The sequence below is a fragment of the Lepisosteus platostomus genome, chromosome 26 (assembly GCF_059453375.1).
Source record: "Lepisosteus platostomus isolate fLepPlt1 chromosome 26, fLepPlt1.hap1, whole genome shotgun sequence".
NCBI classification, from domain to species: domain Eukaryota; kingdom Metazoa; phylum Chordata; class Actinopteri; order Semionotiformes; family Lepisosteidae; genus Lepisosteus; species Lepisosteus platostomus.
Window position 1 is genome coordinate 8,118,094 of NC_142636.1, and position 6,676 is coordinate 8,124,769.

Sequence of the window (6,676 nt, forward strand, 5' to 3'; positions counted from 1 at the left end):
GAGTGAAATAAATGTTTTATCTCGCTCAGTCCATCATAAATATGTCGGCAAGGTTGAGTGCTGGTTCAGGGCCCCAGGGTGGGCGCAGCATAGGCAGAGCTGCACGGGGGGAGGGTGGGGCCTAGCTGGTCAGTGCTCCCTCAGCTTTCTGGCAAACAAGAGGCTCCCGCCACCTGCCAGGCAGAGCCGTCCTTCTGCTCCAGGTGGCGCTAGGTCTCCACTCTGGTGCTGCGTCAGTTAACTTAATGGATCTACGGGCTGGCGTGTCAAGAGGAGCACGTCCCCTGGGATCCGTTCTCTCCCGAGTCAACCGGAGTGATCTCACCTGGTTGATCATTCTATTTCTGCCATGATCGATTTTGAAAACTTAGGAAATGGGAACAAAGAAACACCTGCCAAATAAGAGGCTATATCCTGGAGAGACAGATCATTTTGTGTCCCTTTTTTACTGTTCAGCATGGAATCTGTTTTCTAAGTGCAAGGTTACTGCCAAATCGGGATGCAAGAAGGTGTTTACCTTCTCTTAGTCTTTAATGTAGTTTTTCTGTGTTTTTTTATTCTGCAGTATCCTAGGTGAGCCAGGGAATGAGGTCCAGTAGTTTATTATAAATTATTATAGTGTTTTAATCTTAAACTTCCTAAGTACCAATATGACTCTGTCCACTGGTATGTAGGGGCTTGCGTGGGCTGCAGACTGAGCTCCAATGCCCAGAAGTTGATGGTTCGAGCGTGGGTCAGGTCTTCAGCTGTCCGCGATCTCCCCTGCCAGCGTAAAGTGGTTCGAGTCCAACCCAGGCCCTCTTGGCGAGAGGGCCATCTCCTGGGGCATCCCAGTCAGCTGTGGGCTGGTAGTGATGTCACGCACAGACGTGTCACTCCCCTGGTTGGTGCTCACTGTCTTGTCTAGAGTTGTTGAAGCCCTGTCACACTTGTGCTGTTTCTGCAGGTAAATGGCTGGGCATCCCAGGGAAGGATGTCCCAAACAGACAGCTGGGTCGTGTAAGAATAGGTGGTTCTAAGTTCAGGGGCAGATGGACCATAAACAACTACTAGGGATTCCTATTTTTTATATCTGGTCACATGGTTGACTTCACTTAAGAACTTACATGCATAAAATAAATTACAAACATCTTGGGAAATGTACGAGCAGTGTGCAAGTTTGAGGTAATGAACTGTGCTCGTAGCTGCTTGTATGAACTGACACTATTAGGAGAGTTAAGTGCTGCATAATGCCGGAGGTGCAAAATGGATGTAAAACAGACTATAGGAGCAAATCCTCTCGTGATGTAACCCTTTGGGTTGTGGCCAGCTTTGGCTAGGATGTCCCAGTTTAAATGGCTCAGGTCCCTCCATTATGCACTATTCCTGTAGAAGTAATGGCACCAAAGCTCTTGCCAACCCACCAATAATATATAACCAGATAAATGTCCCGTACTCTTGTACTGCTATTCCTAGAGCCCTCCTTATTTGGCACTTGAAAATAAAACAGCCTTAAAATTCCTTGACGACAAACCTTTTTGTTTAAATTTATAAGAATGTAGTTTATTTGAAGACCAAGTTTTTGTCCCTTCAGCCTTTCCAGTCACACTCCTTTCCTTTCTGTCACCTGCCGTCTGACAAACCCTTAATTCCTAGACTTTCCTCCACCTTTCAATTACCAAGCAGTGCTGCAATGTTTGTAACAAACTGGCATCTACTGTCCACTAGGTGGCAGTCATTCCTGCCCTTGTGCCAGAGAGCAGTAGGAACTAGCTGTGTTTTTTTTTTACCTGTCATTGTTAATATCTCCTTCTTAATTCTGTTCAGCTGTGATGATGTTGCTGCCCGTCTCTTAATTGAACCAGGTGGGAAGAGAATGATTGGCAAGCTCTTAACTTCAAGCCTTCTACAGACCACAATCAACGAGCCTAATGCTTCTTGTTTCTGCTCACTAGAAATGTCCTCCTCTTGTGCTGGCGTGTTATTTACAGGTAGCAGGACAGCTGTTATCTGGACACCGTGGGCTTCAAGAGTCCTAAAATCCAACCACGGAGGACAGTTCAAATTTCTAAAATCACTCGCTTTTAGTTCTCTTTGATTTTTCTGTTTTTCTGCGATGAGTTAAGGACAGCTTCCCATAGAGTCTGAATTGGGCACCTTTCAAGATGAACCTGTCTCAAGGTTCTGTAAATGATTTTAGCTGTCTGGCAGAGGGGTTGTTTTAAATTCATCCATTTAGTTGAACAATGTGGTCAGTTCCAACCCAATGCCCCACAGTGATCCTCTGGGAGTTTGGTTGAAGAGCTTTGAATCTGTTCACCAATTTATCCTTTGAGCTGCCCTGGACCAGTTTAACTTCTGCCTCCTGGCTGTTAAATGTCTGAGCTATTTTGCTGTGTCTTTTTCAGCTGTATGACTCAGATCTGTCCTGACAGAATCTAATTATTCCATGGCGTGTCTCCTGCATTCCCAGAATTTCTTCTGTCGGACAGCCTTCCCTTCCTGAAATAAGGGAGAAGGCAGAAGCACTGTAGTGCATTCAGCAATTCACTGTTTTCACAACCACGAAATAAGCACCTATGTTTACGTAGTGTGTTGGACAACCACTAAAGTTCCCTGTGAAACGGGGGGTTCCAGCCCTAGTCCTGAGGCCATCAAATCAGTTGGGATTATTTGCAGTTTTCAATTGGTGTCTAAGGATCATGTTTAAAATAAGATGGTAAAGGATAAAGTCATTACTGGAGCGCTTGAGGATGGCACAGAGATGCAGTGGTTAACATCACTGCTTCTCAGCCCTGGGGCCCTGAGCTTAATTCCTGGGGTGATGTCTGTGTGGAGTTTGCATGTTCTCCCCTGGTTCATAAGGGTTTCCTCTGGGTGCTCTAGTTTCCTCCAACAGTGCACTGATGTGCTGGTGGGTCAATTGGCTTCTGGGAAAATTGAGCCTAGTGTGAGTGTGTGTCTGAGTCTGCGTGCCTTGTGATGGACTGGCATCCTGTACGGGGTGGATCCTGCTTTCTCCCAGTGCTTGCTGGGATCGGCTCCCGATCACTGTGATCTTGAAATGATAAAGTTATAAGAAAATGAATAGATGGAGAGCTTGATTAGAATGAAAACTAGAGGCGTCTTCAGATCCCAGGGTGCCAGACCTGATTTAAAGAGCTCTCGCTGCTTTTTCTTCTTTGAAGGACAAAGGATCTGGGAATAATGGATGGAAATTTAATTCGATTAGGCTCAGGACCACCAAGTGGATTCTGTATTCAATTTAATCCTTCACAGCCCTTATTTTTGCTTTTATGTTGAAAAGAAAAAAAGGGCCCATATACTGTAGGAACACTTCCTTTGAGAAATAACTCCAAAGTTTTCATGGCTGTATAGCAGTATTTAGAGGCAGGTAGGGGTCATGACCCAGCTCCATTCATGGAATAACAATTTGGCTACAGACTTCAGAGTGGATTAATTAAACGATGTGTGTGGTGAGACTCAAAGGAAACTGGCACAGAGGGGAGCACACCTTGGATGTTGGCGAGATTTAGGGTTTTTTGTTTTTTTATCGGCTCACAGTTCACATCAGGCTCTTCAGGAGATGCACTCTGACCAGAGTCCAGAGTCCATCTCCATTCTGCAGTCTTTACTGGCCCTCCAGGACAGAAGCCCAGATTCAGAGCTCAGAGACTTTTAGCACCGGAGGGACGTTCAGCTCCCAGGAGGCCAGAAAGGGGTAAACTGAGCCTGCTGTTCATGAACAGAGAAACATTGTAAGTGTTCAGAGGGATCGGATTGAGATTTTTACTGTATTGGAGCCCATAAAAGCAGCTTTCATATCGGGCCAGGGGCAAAATGGTGGCTGTGAAATCTGATGTGCAATGTGTTGCTTGTTGCCTTTTGCTGTGCTGTACCTGTCTTTCTGTCAGCACTATTGTTGGGTTTGGTACACTGAAGCAGTGCTTCTGTTGGTTAACATTCCAGCTAAACACTTATCCATTATCCTTAGTGATCACCTGATCACTCCAGTGCCAGATTGACCATGAAGACGCTTGACAGGTTGGATGGGTAATTATGCACCAGTTTCTAGGTTTAAGGTGTGTGGTGTGTCAGCAACCAGGTCCCTGTCCACAGGATAGACTTGCAAGGGGATTCATGGGATACGATGATGACCACAGAATGGACACTTAAGGGAATTCATGGGATACTATGATGACCACACAATGGACACTTGAGGGGATTCATGGGATACGATGATGACCACAGAATGGACACTTAAGGGGATTCATGGGATATGATGATGACCACACAATGGACACTTGAGGGGACTCATGGGATACCATGTCTTTACTCCCTGTGTCTGGACGGCAGTGATTGGTCAGCTGTTGTGTTTTTTCCCTAGGCAGAAATAAACGAGCAGTTTCCTAAGCAAGCCTGTGTAAGAACAGTTCTGTTTGATGAATCTGTGTGTACCCTGCTGTACAGGTTACTGTAGAGTACAGGTGACAGAACCTGGGATATTCTTGAAGCCCCTGACTGAGTGCTGAACCAGTTTAGGACGCTGGTTGCCTAATTGAACAAGAGGTTCAGTTATGAGGCTAAACTGTAACTTAAGTGAGCTCTAAGTGGAAGAACAGCTGGAAAGCAAAACCATAGGAAACATGGACCAGGGCTGAGACCCAGAGCAAAATGGTGTCATCTTGGGACCCTTTGCTGTGATTATTTTCTGCTGTGTTATTAAATATGGGCACACATTCAGCCGTTGCAGTCCAAGAGGAGTCCCTGTGTGTGTGTTCTGGATTTGTAGATGTTTCTAAAGCCAGTAATATTCTGATACGAGACCTTTTTTTAGGTCTTGCAGTTTCAGATGGTAGTCCACTAACATCTCACTGGGTCTTTAGGTGACAATTATTAAGATTATAATAGCTGCTGACTGTTGTCTAGTGCTTTACAACATAGGAGATGACCCACTGTGTCTACCAGTATAGTGCAGCATCCACTTGGGTGATGCTTATCGACCATTATATTACACCAGCCTGATTTGCACAACAGATGGGGCAGAGATGTAGGACTTCAGAGAGGCCAGATGGTCCAGGACCACAGTGGAATTCAGCCTGGGCACTGTGGTAACATTCCTACACTTATGCCCAGGGCCCTGGGATGTTTCAGTGACTGAGTAATCAGAACCTAGGTTAAACATCTCATCTGCTGGATAGTTCCTCCTACAGGGCGGTATCCCCACTTTCCTTTCTGGGCCAGAGGGAAGAGCTCCACCTACTGGTCCACCAACACCATTTACGGCAGCAACTTGGTTTTCCTTGGGCGTTTCCCATTCCAGTCCTGACCAGACTGAGCCTTGCTGAGGATGAATTCATTTATTAATCATTTAGGTTATGAACCCCATCTGTCTTTCTCTAACAAGAGCTGTGGCCGATTATTACTGGCTGTGTCCCTGAACTAGTAGTACATATTAATAATATAGAGACTAATGGGGATATTAGTCCGAATGTGGGTGGAATGGTGGCGTAGGGGTCAGCAGTGCTACCTCGCAGCACTGGGGCCCTGGAGTCACTTCTGCATCTGGGCTGCTGTCTGTGTGGAGTCTGCATGGGGTTTCCTCCCACAGTCCAAAGACATGCTGGTAGATTAATTGGCTTCTAGGATAATTGGCCCCAGAGGGTCTGTCTGCCCTGTGATGGATTGGCATCCTGTCCAGGGTACACCTCACCTTGCACCTGTTGCTTGCTGGGATAGGCTCTGGCTCCCCTGGTACCCTGAGCTGGAAGAAGCGGTCAGAAAGTGGATGGCTGGACAATCCCTCTCGTCATCCATAACCAGGCTGGTTCCTTTTTCCCCCCAGACTACTGCAATACACCCCCGTCCTTCAAGGTGTCAGAGCTGGAAGCTTGTCAAAACCTGTTGGCCACTTCCGGCTGCGCAGGCAAGAGTATTCCAGAACCGAAGAGGGTATTTCACATCTCTGCCACGCGGATGCGCGGAAGATCAAGCTCTTCGGTTCTTTCATCCCACTGCTCCTCCCCTGCAGGGCGGCTGACACTCCCCACCCAGCCTTTTGTCTGGCGCCACGGCCGCGGCTGGGCCAGCGCCCGGTTCTCACGCTGCCGTACAATAGCCGCCCCCCCTGGCAGCGCTGCCTGTGCCCATCTCTCCTGAAAAAACTGTCTGCCGTGACCTACTTTACTCAGCCTGCCTGTGCTGCTGCCCCAGTGAACCCGGCTAGCAGAGTCAGCACGCAGCTCACAGCACACAGCACGCAGCTCACAGCACACAGCTCAGAGCACACAGCACACAGCACACAGCACACAGCACACGGCTCGCAGCTCACAGCCTGCAGCTCAAAGCTCAGAGCACACAGCACACAGCACACAGCCTGCAGCTCGGAGCTCAGAGCACACATCACGCAGCTCACAGCACACAGCTCACAGCACGGAGCCTACAGCACGCAGCTCACAGCACGCAGCTCACAGCTCACAGCTCACAGCACACAGCTCACAGCACACAGCACACAGCACACAGCACACGGCTCGCAGCTCACAGCCTGCAGCTCAAAGCTCAGAGCACACAGCACACAGCACACAGCACACAGCCTGCAGCTCGGAGCTCAGAGCACACATCACGCAGCCTGCAGCCTGCAGCACACAGCTCAGAGCTCACAGCACAGAGCACACAGCTCACAGTACGTGGCTCACAG